The sequence below is a fragment of the Anomalospiza imberbis genome, chromosome 2 (genome assembly GCF_031753505.1).
Source record: "Anomalospiza imberbis isolate Cuckoo-Finch-1a 21T00152 chromosome 2, ASM3175350v1, whole genome shotgun sequence".
Lineage (NCBI taxonomy): Eukaryota > Metazoa > Chordata > Aves > Passeriformes > Viduidae > Anomalospiza > Anomalospiza imberbis.
In genome coordinates this window covers 97,776,853-97,799,523 of record NC_089682.1, presented here as the reverse complement: position 1 = coordinate 97,799,523, position 22,671 = coordinate 97,776,853, and positions in this window count along the sequence as shown.

Sequence of the window (22,671 nt, the reverse complement as noted above, 5' to 3'; positions counted from 1 at the left end):
AATGGTCAGAAATTTCAGAAGCTAATTGGTGACTGAAGTTCAGTTTTAGGTGAACTTGGATTTCACACTGCCTTCTCACATGTGTGTAGAGGAGATTTGGTGGTACAACTTCCAGAGGTGAACTAAGAAATGCAGCTTTCCCCATTCAAAATGGAATTGCTGCTCATGAAAACCCACCCCTGAACCTGCACAGTTTTCAAAAACAACACATGAGGTCAGTGACTGCAGAGAAGGAGGGGGCGATTCTTAGTTAATACTGCTGCCCTTTTCTGCAGCAGTCTTCTAAAATGGCTGAGTGCAGAGCATGTGCTCTGCATTCGACTGGCCTGTTTTCCACTCCCCTTTATAATATATATCCCCTTTCAAGTTTACAGAGGTCCCTACTAGAAAAAATAGCCATTAACTTATTCAACACGTAAAGAAACCAAGCAACTAAAGAAATCTAGCAATAACAAAATTACAATGCCAGCTAACAAAAGGTTACTATTTATGGTGTCACAAAACCCCAGGGGAAAAGAACTCATGGAGAAGCTGAAAGAAGGCAGGTGGGAGGCAGAGGTATTCTTGCTGAACAATAAAAAATTATTGCTCCTCACTTTTGTGTTTGCATTTCAAAAAGTAGTATTCTACTATGTTGATTCTGAGCTCAAACAGAAAAGAGAAAATTACGGAATAGTATTAGGTTTTAGTCATAAGAATGGTTCAGGGAATTTAATAACCACAGTGGGGAGGGCACAGGGAAGAGCTGAGATTGTTGGCTGTGCAAACAAAAATAGGCCTAGCCTTCCACTACATCTCTATTTCAGGACAAAAAAACCACCAAAACACCCCAGACTTGCATCTCCTGAGTACTTTTACATGTAGTTCATGCCAAACAACTAAATATCACAATTTGCATGGTGTGTGAGACTTAAAAATCACAGGTTGGGATCTCTGTCAACAGAATCACTCTTGAAATCCAGCAACCCCTGCCAAGTCTCATCAGGTAGGGATCTGACCTTGTGTCTTCTCTTGGCTCACAACGTTTGCAGGCCATACAGCTGTAGTGGGTTGATCTTGGCCAGCTGCCAGGCACACCTCCAACTGCTCACTCACTCCACTTCCCCAACAGGATGGAGAAGAAAATGAGATAGAAAAGCCCATGTGCTGAGATAAAGACAGGAAGATTAATTAACAAATACCACAATGACCTAAACAGACTTGAGGAAGATTAATTTCATTTATTGCCAATTAGTATAGAGTTGGATGGTGAGAAACAGAGACAAAATTAAACCAGCACCTTACCCTTGCTCCCCTGTTTTCCCAGACTAAGCTTTATTTATTCATTCCAATATCTCTGCCTCTTCCACCTGTCCAGACAGGGCAGGAGGAAAGATATATGGTTTGTGGTCAGTCCATAAAATCCCCTCTCTGCTGCTCCTTCTTCCTCACACTTTTCCCCTACTCCAGCATAGAGTCCCTTCCAGGTGATCCAGTCCTTTAAAAACTGCACAGACATGGGTCCTCTCCATGAGTGGCAGTCCTTCAGGATTACCCAGATCCAGTGTGGGCTCTCCACAGGCTGTGCCCAAATGTGTGTTGAGAAAATTGCCCGAGTGTGTCAATAAGTAGTCCATCATCTCCACCTTCTGTCAACAACTTCCAGGAAGCGTTAATTCAGTTTCTAACTAGAGTTTGCTGTCAGGTCTAGGCAGAAAGGAAGGAAGGAGCAGGGCTGGAGGATAGGGCTCTCCCTCAAATCTGTCACCTGTTCTTGGTTTGCATCCTTTTTTTTAAGCAACTCTTACACTTGTGTCAGTGGAACATGTTTCCTTCCCAAGTATATTACCAGAAGTATATATATAAAGTATATATATAATCTTACATTTGGATTTATGAAACACTCTGACTGCTCAATGGAAACAGCAGAAGAAGGAGGCTTTATGAATTCTACTCACTACACCACTGAAGGTAGTCAAAAATCAGCTCTGGGCTGCCCTCAAGACCTCTGCATCTGAACTACACCTAATCCTGCCTCCTCAAACGATATCAACTATAATTCCATTTTCTTGTGAATAAACATTTAACCCCTTGACCTCTCCTTTTCCTTGCAAAGACTTCACTTTCCTTTCTTCTCACTTTTCTTGTTTATTTGTCAGAGAGAAGCCTATTTATTCTCTTCTCTCTTTCCCCATTAAGTATTAATTTTTTTCCTATTGAGAAAAAAATACTATAGCAGATCCCCTTTCACTCTCACATTGTCTGAATTGATTTCTACTCCATAATTCCTTTATTCTGCACCATCTTGTGTCCTAGATTCTATGGGCTGTTGGCAGTTACCTTCAGTTATATCTTTTAATCTTCCCCTGTCACTCACTTAAACTGCTATTTCTGACTTATCTCTCTCATCTGTCATTTACTTCAATCCCTGACTTCAATTCACTTCCTTTTTTTTCTTAGCAAGGCAACTTAGACACTCATCATGCCAACTCTCGATTTAACAGAAAACCCAAAAAGAAACAGATACCCAAAGGACTAAACTCTGTTCTGCTATGTCTATACATACTAAATTACTTAAATGGAGAAAAGTTTTCTTAAATGCAAGAAGAACTGAGATCCCAGTGCTGCTTGGAGCACTTTGAAAATGATAAAGGCAGACAAGATCAAAAGGCTGAGTGGAGAAGAATATGTAACTGGGTACGCTTTTTTTCTCTCAAGAGACAGTTATGTTTTGCAATGCAAATACTGAAAGGAAATTAAATAAAGCTCTTTTCAGCGATAGTTTTGAAATTGCATGAAACTTCATAATCTTTCCCTACTTTAAGACTGGGTTTAGAAGAAGACAACTTTCAAATGGATTAAAGTAGACATAAAATCGAATGCAGAAAACTTTTGAAGCTTCCCAAATCTCTCCTCAACACTTTCCTGCTCACAGTTTAATGTAGACTAGTACATCATACATTATGGCAAGTACTAGGAAAGTGTTACTTCTCAATGAACTCACAGGCCTTAGTGCTTAATTCATTAAATCTACTGGTTTAAATGACATACTAATGAACTATAAGCAAATTAAAAAATGCAAGGACCATATTCTGAGCAAAATAACTCAAAAGCAGTATATACTTTATCAATCTAGGTTTTGCAGCACAAAGTCAGGAAATTATTCTGTTGGTAGCCTTATTTTAATTTAGAGAAGTGCTGTTCTGGGTGTTGTGGCTCATTCTCAGAAAAAGAACATGACATGGGCCCAGCTTAGTGAAAAGAAATAATTTCATAAAATACCTTTTAATCTTTGCTCCCTTGTCACCTAGGCCATAGTACTGATATATGCAGTAGTTATGATAGCAGCTGAGACATACAGATATTTAACAAATGGTCCTTCTCTGCTCTGAAGAAAAAAAAGCAGCTTTTTTTAAGTGCTTTGGAGCTCTGCAAAACCAAAAGGTGCACAAAAACGATTCTGCTTTTCCGGTCTCTTCTGCCTTTTGATCCCATGCAGGGCAAAAGGAAAACACCTCCAATATGTTTAAATTAAGCAAAGCAATAGACAAGCCAACAGAGCAAGATACATTTTTAACACCAGGCTGTTGTCTGGCAGCCTGTGAACACACTTTCTCGCACACCTTCAACTCCCAGCTCTGATCCTCCACATTATTTTGTGTTTTTACATAATGCAGAATGGTCAATGGCATGAATCACAACCCATTCATTACAAAAGCAGTTTAAATCATCCTGTATTCACTTCTCAGTAATAGCCAAGGACACATCACAAATCCAAACTATCTAAATCATTTACAACACAAAACCATATGAAACCTAACACCAGTGTGAGTTATTTTATATACTGAAGAGGTTCTTAGGGTTAGTACAACTATGGTCAATATATTGAAAGCAATCCAAAGGAGATTCAGAAAGCTGAATATGGATGACATTAGCTTTGCAGCTGATTCTCCAAAAAAGTGCCAGTATATACTCCACATCCTAAAATCTACTGTAATAAGAAGCCAATATATACTCTGCAGGATCAGGATAGCTATTTTCATGTTTTTGTTTCCCCCACATCTGTATGCAGCAGAAATGAATCCCCAGCAGTTACTTGGTCGAAGTGCTTGGCAGATATGAATTGTTGCAGGCCCATCTAGGACAGTAGGATCAGAGCCCAGCTCTGTGCAGAAAAATTCAGAGCATAGGTTGTTGATTGTTAGGCTTTTTATGTCATCCCTACCCATGCAAAAAGCATGCATGTAAAATGAGTATTGCACTGAGCAGTGCTTTGCAATGTTCTTCGTATGTTGTTTGTGAAAAGATTCCAAAGAAGTGACAGACAATCACAGTCTAGACTTAAATCCACTGCTTTTCTTAGTTTCCTTCTGCAAACCTTGCATGGAGGTCCCCCCTCACCCTAGACACAGTTTAAACTCTACCACTGCAAATAAAGCAAAAAGATTGAGGAAAATAAACACACTGTTACTAAGGCTGGACAAAAAACATGCAGAGACAGATTGACTTAAAATCAGCCTGAAAAAGCAGCAAGACAAAAAAGATTCTGTTTCTCCTGCAAAGCTGTTTTCAAGAAGACTCACAGTAGAGCAGAGATATGCCATTATTCCCCATCAGCTGTCAGAAAGTTCTCCCATAGACAGCCAGTGCCTAAACAAGGAAAAATTAAAAACAAACAAAAAAAAAAAAAAAAAAAAACAAAAACAAACAAAAAAAAACACTTGCTGAAAATGGGATAAGGTGGGTTATGGCAAACATTTAAAGGAAACTTTTAAACTCAGATTTACTCCCTCAGAATTCTGTCTCTCAGAATTCAGACTTTGGAAAAAAGGGAAGTGTATGGTCAGATTTGCTTTAAGACATCTACAGAAAGAGACAGGTTTTAAGCAAATCACTCATTTTCTTAAATTTGCTATTTAATTACATATGCAAGTTATTATTTAATAACTTAGCATGTGGCAGCCTAAGCTTCCTCAGACACAGGACCTGAAAATAAAACTTATATTAAACAAAAAGACAAGTAACCTTAATACCTAAAATGGAGGTAAGGAAAACATGCTGTCCACAAGCTGGAGAGTAAAGAGCTGTTTAATATCTTCAGTCTTGCTGAGGTAAGATGTTGATTTCAGCCTTACTCAAATCAATGAAAAGGTTTGCAGTCATTTGAGGGATCTGTGCATTAAGCTTTCCTTTATTACAGCATACAACCTCATGTGTGGTTTGCAATGATTAGTACCTTATTCATTAATTATAAATTTTTCTTGAATACATCCATGTAAAGACAAACAAAAAGTTAATTTCTAATATCCATCTAAAACTCTTCACAGTAACTCCTAGTTTTGCCAGAGATGGTTTCTTTTGCTGATAAACCAATACAGAATTTAAATATAAATCATATATACCATATGGAATTGCTTGCTCCAAACATGAAGATTTAAGAGGGTAGGCTATTCTCAAATAACAGTAAGAGATTATTAGTGAGTCTGGATAGTTTGATTAATAATGACAAAGCAGTAAATAACAATTAAAAAGCAGAAACTTCTTCATTTCCACCCCAAAGAGATTAGCTATTACCCGTTTCAAAACATGTGCAAAGTAATGTGCAGAGATTCCTCTGGTCTGCAAGCTCAGTACATTTGCTGTACCTCAAACCTCAGTACCTAAGACCATAACAGGACAAATCCCAAGAAAAAGATGGGGAAGGAGACAAAGGAGATATCCAGCATCTTGCAGCCAAAGCAGCAATTGAAATCATTGTGTTTAACACTGCTGATGAGTACTTTGAAGTGGATAACTAAAAGTAGAAACAAGTGCTCCAACTCACCACTCTAAGCAGTGCCCTCTGCATGTTCACAAATAGAGAAAATGCTTTTGTGCTTTTCATCCATTTTCAAGTGCCCTACCACTAAAGCAGTAACTTGCAGTGATGCCATTCATTCAGCTGTTGGGCTTTGCTAAGGCTGGGATTGCTTGAGGCCTTTTTCAGTGCTCTGTTCCAAAGAGGGAAACGAACAAGCAATAGAAATGCTGCTTCTTAAGTCCTTATCTCCCTCATGTAATGAAAGAAATCTCCCCAAGAGGAAAAGGCATTTTTCCCATATTCATTGCAAGTTGGAGTCTGGATAGTTTGTGAAAAGAATTCCACGTTGCGGATTACCTCAAAAATGCTACTACTCATTTTCCCGCCAGTCTAACATGTCTGTCAGGATCTATCCCCATACAGGCCACCAACTGTTGGCATCAGTGCTTGGCACCAATTGATAGTGGATGGGAACTGACTGTCATCACCAGTTTGTTATCTTACTGTAAGACTTTCATACCTTCTCTCTGTGAGTTCCCACAGGCAGCTCCTCGCAACACTGACTCCTTTTCTCTTTCTTCTGCACGGCCAGCTGACTTCTTCCTGTCCCTATCACAACCACCTGACCCTTACACCGCACAGCCAACTGACTCCAACCCTCTTCTCAACTACCTGACCACTCTTTTATAACACCCATCCTTACTGGACACAGCTGTACCCTATTAAGGGCAAGGCTGTTCCTACTCTTTGGTCATTAGTACAGCTGCAACTTCCCAGGGGCAAGATTGCCTTCAGCACTATCTCTATTCTCCTATAATCCATCCTTCCAAATATTTCTGCAGGAGTAGTTCCATGTATACATGATTATATACATACGTATTCTTTTAAAAGCTTTTTAAACACAATTTATTGTATTTTTATTTCTTTTTTCAAGGGGAGAAGGAGCAGTAGCAGCCTGACCTTGTGAGTCATGAGTAGAATGATACTGAAACTGTCCACTGTCCCTCAGAAATGTCTCCTGACATGATATCATCTAATTTTAAAGGCTGAAATGGAGACTCCTGACTCCTCAATCAGTGAAGGAAGAAAAGCATCTGGAAAGCATCTAAAGAGGGAGGCAAATGTATATGTCATCCCAGTGGTTCCAATTACTCTTTGGAGTTAACTCTTCCCATGGCTCTACAGGGAATTTCAGCTTTTAACCTAAATTGAGTAACTAAAATATTCTCACTGTAAATGTTGGGAATACCTTCACAAGATCCCAAACATCAGTTCTCAGCATTTCTTCCTGCTTCAGATCAGATAAGCCAGTTAAATTTCTCTCCTTTTTTTCTGGGACAAAAAAAAAAAAAAACCAACTAGCCACCAGTAAGTTAATACATATAATTATTCAGTATGTCATAATCAGAAACTAATATGACATATAATTCTTTTTGTAAAATCCTTTTTTTAATAGACAAACATTTGGGGTCAGTGGTGTGTACTGGTTTGCCATATTTTTTTTAAGTGATTCATATAGCCAAGGCCAGAAACCATGATTGCATTTATTTAGTCTACTTTCATGAACAATAGGAGAATATAGAATGGAACAGAATCTAGAAGAACAGCTACTATTCAGCAAATCATATGGAAAAATTCCTAATATCTGACAAGAGCAAAAGAATGGAAGCAAATCTGTAGACAAAATTCATTTCTACCTTGCTTTGTATGGAATGTTCTATGTGTACTACTTAAATAGTAAATTAGGCGAACAAGTATTTAGGGATTTTTTAAAACCTGGTTCATTTATATGTTTGAACTTTTAGTGTCCACTCTAGAGATACATTCATGAAATTCATAAAATGTTTGTTTACAAAACTGAGGAGATGCAGAGCTTTTGATCCATGGTGCAAAATTAAAATTCTGTATTAAATATCATTTTAGTATCAAATGGACCATAAAACACCCATTAATTATTTTTACATAGACAATATAAAAAGCACAGACTTCTGTCCAGAAAATCTCTATAAAGAAGAGAAAAATGCTTATGTCCAACAACTGATTTAAAATTGCCAGACTGGGCCAAGTCTGAATTATTTTTAGCAGATTGGGTTGGAAGGCTTGAGACCACGTTCAGAGATTAAGAGCCAGACTGATGCCTGAGTTCAGTAAAACACAGATCACCCTGACTTAACAGCCAAAGTCATCAACCCTTGAAATGCTCTAAGAAAATCTTTCCCAGACAGATAAAATACCATTCAGCAGACTTCAGGGACCTGTGTGGTTGGGCTAAGCAGAAAGGAGCAGAGCAGCACTTAATAATCTGTATTAGGATGCTTTTTGAATACAGCTGTCTCTGCTTGCTGTCCCTTCATACAGACTTGCTGTTCACAGAGGCTTCAGACCTCACCTCCAGCAAATTCTGAGGTTGCATGGACAACCTGCACGTAAAACAGCTGTTGGTCATGTCATCGTCACATGGCGCTAAGTCCCCCCATGTTCACTCGTGTTTTGGTGCATGCTGCACCGTTTCTCACCCAGCCCTGAGGACTGGATCCCTCCATCCTTTTTCCTGCAGAGGGAGCAGCTGCCCTGAGATTATCCCGGGCTCCCCAGCATCTCTGTCTCTCCTATGGAGGTGGAGAGAGGACACGCTTCATACAGCAGCTGCTAAAGGAAAAAAACTACACCACGTCCCTTCTTGCCTTTGCTTTCTACCTGGTCACACCGGGTGCAAAAGGGATGGAAGCACCAGGTTCCTCACATTTCAGGACCACTGGTCTCCATTCCTACCAGTTGTTTTCAGACATTTTTTCTAAAGGGTAAAGGTCTGTGTTCAAAAGCATCTAGTGATATTAGGCTCCTTGACCTTTGTCTAGCTTACTTAAAAGGGCTTTTCTCTGAAAGTAACATATTTCAATGCTTGGATTGTAAAGCCAATTATTTAAGTATCTCACCCACCAAGCAGCAATGCAAAGAAAAACAAACAGAAAAGCATGGAGGCATCCAGACTGTGTCAGTCTGACAATTTTATTAATGAACATCTATTTCCCATACAGAGATGTGCCAGTTGTTCTTTCCCTCCACCCCATGGAAGATAGAAAAACATCAGAGATAAAAGGAAAAGGGTGAAAATACTGAACAAATCAATCTTTACAAGTGTCCCTTAAATATGTCTCACCTGCTAAACCTTCTGAAGACTGCCACCAGCATTTGCTGATTGTATTTGGTTCCAGATGCTGGGAGTCTCCATGTACTTTGATTTCTTTGTAAGGCAGCTCTTTGCCTTGCTGGTGGCCCTATTACAAGCAGTTCATGCCAGAAGTGCCTTTTGAAGAATTAGAAAACACAAAGCCTCCTAGGAGGTACATGATACATAAAGGCCATGGAAGTAGGGTGCTGTCATGTTTTCTTTAAAAATAAGTGGTAAGGTGCCCATTGACTTTGCTGGTGACAGGATTTCATAGCATGTACACAAAGACCAGGTTTAAGTGCTTCCCAGGTCTCAATTTTCTCCTTTGTGAGTAAAAAAGACTAGAATTTTTTTAAATCCCAAAGCCAGCATTAATACTTTAGTACTATCTCATGTCCCTACAAGTAAGCCTTGTATATTCCTGTAGGAGTTTTTAATGCGTGTCATTAAAAGCTCATTCCTCTCATTCTCACTCTGACAATCTGCTATAGCATTACATTTTAATCTTAGCTGAAATGGCTTAAGGCAGCTATGTTATGTAGAGCATCTCCAGGATAAAAAAGCAGGAAGCAAATTCTATAGTTGTAAGAAAAATGAGATGGAAATGAGTGAGCTAATGTCAGAGAACAGGTATACACAGCAACAGCAGAAGCATATGGCAGAGAAATGGTAATTAACCAAAGTCAAATCCACAGAAACCATCAAAATAGTGCTTAAATGCAAACTATTTTATGTGCAGAACTGATCCATCTAACATCTCTCCAATTTGGCTCCTATCGGCAGAGCCTCTGAGTGCTCACATGTGAAGCTCACTAGCTCTCAGCAGATTTTCATATTGCTTCATTTCTACAAACATTTGAGTGCTACATAGGTATTGTTTGAAGTGCTGGCTTTGAGACCTGCTAATTTGAGAACTTCTTCTGTAGTCATAAAAAAGCTTTCATGACTGGAGTAAATTCATTAAGCCCTTGGCTTAGGGTGCTGTGATTTGAAAGTAGGAATCAGCTCCAGATTCAGACATTGCAATGTAGATACCTGCAGAAGTGACCACACTTGGTATTAGTGAAAATCTAATCAGTGTAGCCAAGGGCAGCAGAAGAGCAGTTCAACAAGCAGATGTAGGTATGCAACCCAGTTGTCTCAAGTCAGTCATCTGACATCTATATGATCCATGCAGGTGTCTCAGATTCTCAGGATTGGTTCAAGCAGTATAAGATACATATATTGCAACAACAGAACTGGGGGCCCAACTATTTGGTATAGAATGAAACGTATAACCACTCCTCTTGATTAGTCTCAAAAGCTGTATTGATTAGCTCTCCTTGGACTGTAGTGGGAGCACAGACAAGTAACACAGAGGTGAGCATGTGTCTGCTTCAGTGTGTGAATCTGGAGCTTGGTAGGGCGTTCGCATGCACAAACATCTGTTTGAAGAAGAGAGGGTCCCAAATTCTGAATTGCTTTTTTTCAGTCCAAAGTGAATTAAACCTCTGTGTATCCAAGATCCTTTCCAAAATGTATTTGCATTTGCATTGCTAGTATTTATGACAGTCACCTGCTTGTTACTTTAGCAAGGAAGATAAAAAGAAGTATTTACAGGCAGGGCATTAAGAAAACCCCCCCATATATATTTTCCTTTCTTTTTTTTCCTCTGCTTTTGGACCCTGTTGATATAGGTCATGTGTCCTCTTTGTTAACATACATTTTATACATATATATAGGTACTTTTAACAAAGGTTAATGTCACCTCAAAATTTGGAACACCTGTCTAAATAAGTGTTCACATCCATGATTAATACAGTTGCTATCTTCTCTGCTTGACATCAGCTGTGCTGTGACACTAGCCTGCTATAGCCACTGATCCTTTCCAGACACACCTTCACAGGTTATTGGAAAGGAGTTTGCTTTCCACATTATCTCATCTGGCTTCAAGACTGTTTAAGGTGAAAAAGGGAGAAACAATGTTTGCAGGTTTAAACAAGAACTGGGGTGTAAGGCAGAGGAAAACAATGGGAAATAAACCAAACCTGAACAAACAGGCAGCAAAGCATTAACAATGTGAGAAGACTTTACAACACACTGCAAAGCTATTTCCATGTCTGTTCAAAAATTACTGTTTCCATAAGCAGCAGAAGGATCCCACTGCTGGCTGCCCTTCTGCCCCTAAAACCTCTCCAGTGTCACACCTCTACTACCCACCAGCCCTGCAACATCTCCATAAAGAGACCGAGATGGCTGAGATCCACACAGTTAACACAGGTCAGTCACAGCATGTGGCAGCTGAACCTGGATCCAGCTCAATTTATCTAAAGCTTTCAGCTCAAGCATTGATCTTGGCATTTTCATAGAATCCCCAGGAATGTGTCTGTTTTGAGATTTCCACATCTCTGCCATGTTAAGCAGATGTTGGCCAACAATAGCCTGACACACAAAACAATGCAGTCATAGAAACCTGTTACTCACAGGAAAGCATTAAAAAACAGATTTCAAAGGTATTTCCCGAGTCAATGAGGAGCAACTCCTAATTCACTGATTCTGGAGGATGTGTGAATTGAAAGTAGAACACTTCCCTCAGTAAAAATATTTATTTTGTACACATCCTGAAGCAAAAATTATGTTTGTTGATGCACTGATGTCACAGAGAAAGAGTAAGAGCCATGTCAAAATAAATGGCGTCAACATCAGTGCTGTTTGCTGGATTTTGTCTGCTAAGCATTGCCCAGATTTACCTTTGTAAATCCTCATGGCTCATTCAGGATTTTCTGGATTTTTCCATAGGAAAAGGCAAGGACATCTACCATACCCAACCATGGATTCAAGAAGAAAAATACATACAAATCAGAAAGCAAACAGTAAAAGACAAAAAGAGAAATAGAGAAAAATAATCCTCTTGTAGGCTGGCAGCTAAAATTTAAAGTGGAGTCACAGTCACCAAGGAGAAATTAGTGTCAACATCCAGTATCACTATACTTGCTATGTATTAGCAAAGAAGAGAAAAGGCAGTTTCCCTGGATACAACAGGAGTCAGACAGCAATAAGCAGCAGCCTGGCTCATCAGACAACCATCCTCAATTATGGGAAAGTTTTTTTTTCTCAGCAGTTGTTCCTTTCTAAGGGAGAATAGTGCCATGACCTCTTAAAAAATTGCAAGATCCAGCAACTACCATGAATATTCAGTGGCTTTGTGATCACAGTGCTTGTGTCGGATAAAGAAAATTCAGGAGTTGGTAGCACTCTATCGGTTCCCTCCTACCACACCTCTGAGACCAACCCTTCCAGCATTTCTCTCCACATTTTTTGACAATCAATGTAGACCCAAAATGCTCCTGCCTGAATTTTCACTGAAATTTCTTTCAAAATATGCTTTAAAAAAAGTAGGACTTTTCTGTTGATTTTGGTTTTTGTGTTTTTTTTCAGACTAAAAAAAAAACAAACAAAAAAAAAAAAACCAAAAAAACAAACAACCTGTGGCATTTCTTTACTTACAGACCCAGCCCTCTTTTTTCACCCAGAGGAATTCTGTCTAGGTTTTTCTCAAAACTACATCACTGGGCCTAGGTCTGACTTTAAGCTGTCTCTCCTGTTTTCACCCACACATGCACACCTTTCCTCAGTAATGCCAAAAAGGACCTTCACATGTCACCGTCCTTAACACCTAGACAGAAGTGGGGGCAGCAAGGAGACACTGACCAAATGACATGGAAATGGCGGAAGATACAGAATAAGGTAGATGGTTTTCACCATGTGAGTTAGAGATCTTAAATGCCACAAACAGCCCAATTTTTTACTCAGAGTTGCACAAATTTTCAGCACAAGCAGCAATTATGACCCTTATAACTCCTTTGATTTGGTTTTTTTCTTTCCCTTTCTTTTTGCCTTACACAGGAAAAGAGGGAAACTCTTTTCACAGATTTTGAACACCATAAATGAAAGTTTCACCATCTCTTTAATTGCACTCCTTTTACAAACATCTCATGAAGTGATTTGCTTGTGTCAGGTTTGAGGTAAAGCTAAAACAAGACTTTTACAAACCAAAATAAGCAACAAAGAATTTTTGCAATTACAAACATGTTTTCCCTACTTTTTCCCTCAGACAATATATTTTCTATTAAATACATCTATCCTAAGATGTATTTTCACACCCTAATTTTTTTTCTTATTTCCAAGATCTACAAAGAACTATGTGGCAATAAGCTCTAAATAAAACCTTTAAATAGAAAAGAAAAAACAAATGAATTATCAAACTCTGGGATCACTCTGCACAACAAACCACAAAACCATATCAAGAGAGTGATCAGCCAAGATGTGGTTTACTTACTAATAGGATAATGGCTTTGTGAGCAGAGAACTGTTTGGGAGGATATCAATCATGAGAATATATACTTCTTCAAGTTATTGCTGCAACCCACCTTTATATGAAGAGAACCAGGCAGCATCAAGTGGATATGACAGAGGTTAGCTAACTAAATGACTGTGAGCTGGCAGAGCATTTCTTCGTCACAGTTAACCATCTTTTTCAAGGGGATGTTGGCAGTAGTACTGTAGCCAGGAATGTCTGGATTTGCAGAGCAGAGATGCACATGGGCCTGCACTGCAGGTAGAAAAGTGCTGTGAAAATGCAGTTGTGTTTAGTGGATAAATTAGTCCAAAATAAGAGCAGATGGCAGCAAACAAACTAGCAGCTTGCTTTTTTTTTTTTTTTTTTTTTTTTGGGAAAGAAGAAATAGCAGTTCTCTCCATTGTGGTCCCTCTGAGAGGTTTCCTTCTACAGCCATGAAAACTCTATGACTCCCATTTTCTAAGTCTCCATTCAGCACAACACACCTGAACCTGTGCACAACAGCTGCAACCCACTGACATCTGACTGCTGGAGTGTCATCAGCAACAGGCTTTCCAAACAGCTGTTAGATTTCTGCCAGCAGAGAGGCTGACCTGGGGATTTAGGCTAGAGACACTATATAGCATTCTCTGTTTACTCATTAAATATTTCACTGGAGTCATACATTTCTCCTTCAGAAAGACTGTCATGTGGGTTTAGCCTCTACAACTCAGAGAATGATATCAAGCCATTTAAGCAATGAATATTTTGAGAAAGGCACTTCAGGTAGCTCACAGAATCACAGAATGGGTAAGATTGGAAAGGACCAGTGAAGATCCAACCAGCCTAGTCCAACCTCCTTGCTCAAGGAAGGACCAGTAGACTACCTTACTCAGGGTTGTGTCCAGATTGCTTCTGAATATTTCCACAGAAGGAGACTCCACAACCTCTCTGGGCCATCCGTTCCCTTCCTGTCACCCTCATAGCAAAGAAGTTTCTGACATGGGTGAACTATTCCCATTTCAGAAGGAGTCCACACCTAAGCATGATTGTTATCTTTTCCTAAGTACAGCTGGAGGATAAAAGAAAGCCTGGCAACATCTGAGGGCACAAATCCATGTTATCTGCAGGGTCGTTACACATTGTAAAGAAATCTTCTCTTCTTTCCACAGGTGCAACTCCTCCACAAGACTTAATGAGATGCTCTGTGATAAACTTGGGTGGCAAAGATGTTTACTTTGCCCGAAAGTCAACCAGCAGAATTTTAAAAAAGCATCCCATTGCCCAGTAGAGCTGTTTTTACAACAGCTGTCAGGATGAAGAGGGAAGAGTAGGTCAGCTGCTTCCAAAGAAATACAAAGGAATTTCAGTAAACATCAGATGCATCATCAAATAACAGGCAAGTTACAAGTAGAAATGCAGGGGTTCATACATAAAATTGCAAAATTTGATAAAAAGCTCATGGGTGGCCTAATATGTTACTCATAAAATAGCATAAAACATCAGCATTTGGGCTGATTTCCTGTTTTATGTCAAACTGTTAAAGAAAAAGAAGCTTTTGGAAAATCATCAAGAGTGTCCTTCCAAAATCTCTCTGTGTTGAAATTAATAAAAGACCAGATCCTTTCTGACAAATCCACATCCGTCAGTTTTTATAGCAGATCCTCTGATTGTGCATGAAGAAAACAAAAAGTAGGCTCATTTTAAGCAGAAGCTGCTACCATTTAATGTGGGACAACAGGGAACAGGAAACCTTTTTTGTTTTTAATACTGAGCTCCTGATTTCCCTCTTTGTGATGTGCATGCACAAATTTGGCAAGTGTAAATTTTTTAGGAAACAGCATTTCAATTGTTTCCATGACAAAATACTTGAAGAATTAATCTCACAGACTGACTAAAAAAAGTCTTCATTATTTTAGCTGCCCAGTGTAATAAGCAAATTATAAATATTATATAAATTATATTATGTAAATATAAGAACAGGTATTTTTATTTTTAATATATGTTCATTGTCAATTATCTCTAATAGAGCAAATAATTAAATTGAATTTTTAGGATAATTTCCTAGAGTTAAGAAACAGTCACTGCCCTCCACTTTTAAATATGTCAGGAAGCAAGCTGATGATATGACCCAGGCATTTCATTAATATGGCACAGGAAAAATATAAAAGAGTATATTTATGTACATATATAGACTTCACTGGCTTATAGCTCAATATAATTTGCCACTTCAGAGTAGATTAAATCTGAGCACAATTATACATATTTTGGAGAGGTATTCAGGTGGCCTCAAGTAATGAGGGGCAAATATGACTGACTGGTCATAGAAAACTCAAGTCAGCTGCATTACAGAGAGGGCAGCAAACTGCCACAGGCAGGGGCAGCTGTGACAAAACTGACTACAAGAAGTAGGTCTCAGCTAAACAGAAAAAGTGAAAAAAAAGTGAAAAAGAGCTATTGCATAGGTATCTAACACCCAAATTCAGTCAGTAGCTGAATTTATGTAACATGCCATAGAAATATATAAAAAAAGATCAAGAGAATTGCCGCAGTCCTTAACCCAGCTAGGGGACAGAGAATTTGCCTTGTAAAGTTCCCTTTTTCTTTAGTGGATCCCACATGTGGGCAAAACCCCAGGCATCCTGCTTGGGAAGGGCTCTGTCCCAGTTCCAAGAGTAGCAGTCCAGTCAATCCTGTGAGTGATGACAGCAGATAAACCTCAGACCTGCAAAATACACAAATGCCTTTCAAAGGACCAGCAGACGCTACTCATGCCAATAGCTGTAGCCAAACTAATGTGGCTCAGAAACCATCAGGAAAAGGAAGAAGTTAATTCTGGTCCTACTAAAGAGCAACTCCTCACTTCCTCAACCCTCAGAAAAATGCACAGAGCATTTTGAATTATTTACAAAAATTATGTGACAGTTGGACAGCCTCACATGGCATCTATATATATCATAGCAACCACATAAGAGCTACATCTTGCATTTTGAATATATTTTATAAGACTTAGTTTGCTTCCTTTATTAGTGTTCTAAGTGTATGTAAAGAAAATACAATTGAAGATTACATGAATTCAATCTAAAAGGAAAACAAAACTTCAGTTAGACTGGTAGCAAATAAAAGAGAAACTGGTATATTCACATAACTGAATATAACACTGAGCTGTTAATTGACTCCACTACTATTTCTCAGCATAAAATAGTGATTAAGTATTGCAGTTTTAAAGAACAACCTTTAAGCTCATTCAGTAAATATATTTAAATGGCATTTGTGAAAAAGAACATGACCTCTCATTGAATGGTTTTAATAAATTTAACCTGAACAGTGGAGACTCATGCTGGCTGACAAGATTTTTGAGGGTGAAGAAGAGGCAAAGAAGAGGTGATGCTATGTCAAAAAAAAATTGTATCAGTTTGTGTTAATCGATGCAGTCTTGTAAAATTATTTTATTATTAAATATTTCCATAAGTGGCCAGTACACTCTGTGACCCACTCTGGGCTGGGATTTCTTTGCCACAAGTTCTGAGTTTCGGATCAGACCAGAACACACAGGGGAAAGACTCTAAGTTTGGAAGAACTCATGTAAGAAAAAAAGCTGAGTATCAAAGCCAGTTCTTAACAGAACTAGAAAGGCTGAAGCAATTGAAATTCTAAAACATAACACCAGCTGAAGCTAACTGAAAGAAGAATGAGGATTTCACCTTTTTAGTACTGCTTCTCTGTGTTTATTCTTCCCTTCCTCCTATAAACTAAAAAATATTAAAAATTAATTAAAAGGCATTTCTAACTCTTTAATCATTCTATCTGTCTGCAAAGCCTGAGGCATTGCTTCAAATGCCACAAGGAATGCAAAGTAAAACAGAGAGCTTAAATAGGAAACCTGGGAGAAAATCTACACTTATTGAATCCAGGCCAGCCATGGTGATGGGGATCTCAGCAGCAGCCACAAGCTGCCCTTAGGGTTCTGCTTAGGGTTCAGAGAGCTGCAGAGCCTACAGCTCCTGGGACACTGGCACTCTAAAAGGCAGTACAAGGGCATCAGGGCAGGGTGCCAACATTGCCAACTCCACACTTTTGAAGCTGTGCCACCTATGGCAAGGAGGATCTCTGCCACAGTGCCAAGCTGCCATTGGAGTCGGGGCTGAGCTAGGGTTAGGGCTACAGCTAGGCTTAGGGTTGAGTGAATGAAAGAGCCAACAGCTCCAAGAACACCAGGGCTAGAACAGGCATGCCAAGGCTGTTCTGGCAGGGCCACAACACTGCTGTTTCTATATCTTTCAAATTTGGACCACCCATGGGCTATGGGCTCTGGGCTCTTCAGCCCCAGCGACAATATGCCGTTTGGGTTCCAGTTAGGTTGGAGACAGCAAGAGAGCCTAGAGCTTCAGGCACACTGTGGCTGGAATATGCATGCCAAAAGGATCATGGCAAGGCCACAACATCTTTCACATTAGGGGCATGCATAGTGACGGGAACCTCAACCACAGCATCAAGCTTGGTCAAAGCTTAGTGAGAAAATCCATGTAATTGTGAAATGAAGTGAACCCAATGAAATGGAACGGAAGGGAAAGGAAGTGCATTGAATTGAGCCAAATAGTTTCTTGGTTTCACTTAATTTTAGAATTTTTTGGTTTTTAAAATTTCATTTAATGTTTCATGTATATTTCATTTCCTGTCTTTCCATTTCTAGCAATTTCTTGATTTCTCAAGTTATATGAAAAACAAACGATTTACACAGAAAGCCCCCAACAATCAACTGCACCAAATGGCTCTCTGCCATTTTTTCCCTGTTTGAAGGAGCCCCTTCTCCATTGAAGAGTGTGCTTTTCCCCTGTCTGAAGCAAGGAGGTGAGGTGGTATCAAATAACATACAGGTCATAGCCATGCCCTCTCCTAGCTATTGCAAAAGTTAACTTTGTCCTGGCAAGAACCAGGACAATTTATCTGTCAGAAAGCACAAAAATGTTAATTTGCATTGTATCATCATCGCTTATTTTCCTTAATGACCAAAGGCACAGCTCAAGGTATGATTAGAAAAATATTTTTTTAATTACTTCAACCAGGGATGTTGAAAGCTGCCTTTCACTACTATGGGTCCAGCCCCTTCCTGCTGTGATCTGTGCTATTTAAATTCCTGCAGTCAGCATATACTATCACACCACACTCTCACATAAACCAACACACTAACCACAGTACCACCTAAAACCAGGAAGTAACCCTTCATACAGTTTCCCATATTTCTGCTCTTCTTGGAGATGGGCTACAAGGGATGAACAGCTCTCCTGATAAGCAGTTCATAGAATCATGGAATGGTCTGGGTTGGAAGGGACTTTAAAGACTATTTGGCTCCAACGCCCCTGCCATGGGCAGGGATGCCACCCACTGGATCAGACTGCTCAGGGACTGATCCAGTCTGGCCTTGAACACTTCCAAGGATGGGGAATTCACAGCTTCTCTGGGCAACCTGTTCCAGTGCATCACTGCCCTCACAATAAGGAACACCTCCTATGAAAATCTATCCACTTTCAGTCTGAACAGGTATATGTTTGTACTTCCTTTACTCTAAATTACTCTAAATCCCCCTGGAAGTCTCTGACAGAAGAAGTGGATTTTGTTGAAAATAAATAACTTCCTTTGCATGGTGGAAGACCCCACAGCCAGTGGAAATCAGGAAAATCCAAAAATCCTTTGCATTTAAAGCCAGTGATTTACAAAACCTACAACTTGACTTAATTATAAGATCAATGGGGAAGAGCTCCCCTCAGCACAGTGAACACAGAAATGGGACCCAACCCTAGTCTGAATCTGTAAAGTGTTGCTGAAGCAGGGCAGAAGGAAAGAAGTGATAAGTATCAAGTCACTTGTGGGTTAGCTGCCAAAGAGACATTACTTCTTCTGCCAGCAACATGACTGGCAGTAAACAACCACTGAGCCAACCTGACAGAGTGTGTAGGAAAGTGAGAAGACTGCCACATTTCACTCTCCAGCATGGCTGCAACAAGCCCAAGGCTTGCTGCTTGGCAAGTGAAACACTGCCATCAATTACTGACATTGCAGGGAAAGGCTGATAGAGGCTGATCATCAGTTTTATTCCATTTGTCAGGAATACAAAAACCTAACTTCTGTGCTGGAATGTGAGTGTGGAGAAGATAAAATCAATAGCCACAGTACAGGGTGTGTCCATTCTCTTGGCCAGAACCACCAGTGAAGAAAATGCACAGGAGAGTACTGTTCTGGTCAGAAGGTAACTAGGTTAACACATCAAATTCTGCAACCCACAGGGCCAATCCCATACTGGCAGAATTAAGAAATTTCATACTCCAATGCCAGAGGAACTGGGACAACAGAACTTGTCCAACATTTATTTGCACTGGCCGAATTTGCCCAGTCTTGTTTTGAAAAGCTGGAAGATGAAGGCCACTTTCTACCCATTCTAAGTATTGGAACATGTCTCAGAGGTTCAGGACTTAGTACATGGGCAGAGAAAAAACACTAGTCCTTTCAATCTGACTTAATTCAGTAGAGAGGGATTTGTCTGGAAAGAAGTTTGGTGCACTAAACCTTTTAGGACTGGTGGAGATGATGTATTGCAGTGCAACCTCCCCATCCCTATCTATGTGGAAATGAATATCTTCCAGATAGACAAACTGAGTGCTGAGGACAAAAAAGTTCAGATTTTGGTCAAACTTAGATCTAAAACTAAACTGAAATGTGTCATTCTTTTAAGAATTCTGCTCACAGGTTGGTAGGCTGAACACTGAAGCTTATGTGTGCTACAAATACGTGAGGAAAATTCAAGGTCCTCATGTGGAAAATAATTAATCAGTACAGTTGCACAGATCCATTTTACAAATATCCAAGTAGAAAAATTAGAAAATACTACTCACAGCCTCTTTTTAAAAGTTGTGTGAGATCACAAACCCATCACTCAAGAGTCCAGGACCAGCTGACAGCTTGAAATTCAATTTTATAATTTAACAAAGAATTCAACCTCAGAATATCTTTTGGTGAAGTAATCATCTATCACAGAATATATTCTGTGATGAAAGGGACCCATAAGCATCTTCAAGTCCAACTCTTAAGTGCATGCCTTATACGGGGATTGAACCCAAACCTTCACATTGTTAGCACTGTGAACCAATCGAGCTAATTGGTTCACAGTGCTAACAATGCCACTTGAACCAATCGAGCTAATCTCAGGGACAAAGAAAGACTCTTCCCACTCAGCTGAAGAGACAGAAGTTAACTTTTTAAAAACTATTTCTTCTGGTCTTGTTTTTTTTTTTTTTTAGGAAGGAAAAAACTCACCAGATTTTTAAAAAGTACCATTTACTCAGTTGGATATCAGAGGCTACAGGAACATCACAAAGAAAATTTCCAGTCCAACAAAATACAAGAGCACTGAACATCTTCCCAGCATTACAGTGCATTGTTTTCATCACTTTCTTGAATATCCAGCTTCTCTCTAAAGCTTCCAGGAAAACCCCTGGTGATACCTGTACAAGACCTCTTCAGCACCCATACAAAAACTTATAGACCAGAATACCAATGTAGTTGTAATTTAACCTGCACCATGCACACCATTCCCAGCTGAGGCAAACCAGCATAGCTCTGCTTATCTTTCTTATCTGCTCTACAGCAGCATTGTCCTCAGTGTACCCAGCTCAGCCAAGGTTATCACCTCGCAGCCTCACTAATGGGCCTTGCTGATCTCGGTCATCCTCCTGCTCTCTCTGGACAGCAGTGAAATAAATCTCCAGCAGTGCAGGCTCTCCTTTCACACAAGCTGCTGGAGTTTATTGAACAGCAGAACACACCTGTGGGCTGCATGGCAAACCTTTTTCCCACGCTAGAGAACAGCAGTGGTGTTGCAAAGAGCTTGTTCCATCATGGGGGGTAAGAGACAGGCAGCCGACTCCCAGGCTCATGTTCATTGAGTGCTCTGCATAAAACCAGCGAAGCTCTGTGGGAATCAGAGTTGCAGTCAATCTACATGCAGGAGAACAGGATTACAAACACAACTGTTTTGCAGCCTCAGCATTGAGCCTGATCAGAAGATAAATGCACTGGCAGAGTAGTGTAACCATTGTTATTGTGGAAAAAAATGCAGTCAAGCAGAACAGACGAGAGAAAAAAATTATTACTTTGATTGCAAAAGCCAATGAGTGTAAATATCTGCTTCTTAAGGGATGACCAAAGAACATTTTTGCCCTTGTCTATTGTGATGTCCCAGCCTTGTGGGGAATGGAGCACCCAAGATTCCTATGATTCCTATCTAGCACCCTAGGTGCCTGTGGTCGAAAAGAGTGACTGAAGTCAGACAGTCTGCAAAACCTCAAAGTTTTATTAATCAATTACACACTTGGCATGGAAAATGGTATGTTAGTCCCTGATCTACTATATAAGCATATGGCAGTGGGTTTTGGAAAAAATGGTAAGTAAGGAAGAGAGAGGAAAGAAAGGAGAGAAGGAGGAGAAAGAACTAGTCTTGGTTTCAGTGTCAGTCCAGCTGATAGGATGTCCAGGGTCCTAGGGATGCTGCCTGGGTTTGGTGGGGGTACCTTCTTATAGACAGATTTCCCTGCCCTGAAGATAGATTTCTTTCTATGCAAATTTTTTATTATGCATAGCCCTTTCCTCTGGAAATGGGCCAAAGGACTTCAGGGTTCTTTGGTGACCTTGTTCCCTCTGTACAATCCATGCCCAATTCTCGTTCCTGCACTGTACTGTGTTGTGCTTTTCTTCAGGAACTAGGACAAGGATTTTATCCTGGAAAGTGCTGCACTATCTCTGCATGGCCCCTTCTCCAGCCACATTTTGTTCTTTGTCACAGAAGGTTATTACTAACAATCCTTGGCTGGCTCCACAGCCATCAGCTGTTGCTGTTTGAGACATACACATTAGCCCTGTATCTTCTGGGATTCTACATCTCTTGATATTTTATGGGCATATTTCAGAAATCACAGCCTTGATAAAGGGAAGAAAATAATTCAAATGCTCTCTAGTGCTAGGTGAAGGGATACTTTGTTTTTACAAGCTTAACAAAGTCAGCACCTTCAGCTGGCATTTTCTACACAATCCAGATTTATGAACAACTCATGATCTGGCAAAGACATGAAGATTAAAAGATTATATAAACAGTTTTTCTGAATAGGCAGCTTTCTTGGCTTCAAGTCAAAGCTGTTACGGAGAAATGGGATTTACAAGGACATTCAGTGTATATGATACCATAAATATGCTATGTGGTAACACTATGCAGCTACGAAGTGCTATAGTGAGTAACCAAAAAGGACATTAGTGTAATAAAGCTAAATGGATAGTGCAGCCTGTGTATCCCTCCCTGCTTACCATCTACCCATATTTTCAGTACCAAACTGGTGTTTATCAGCCCACTTTTTG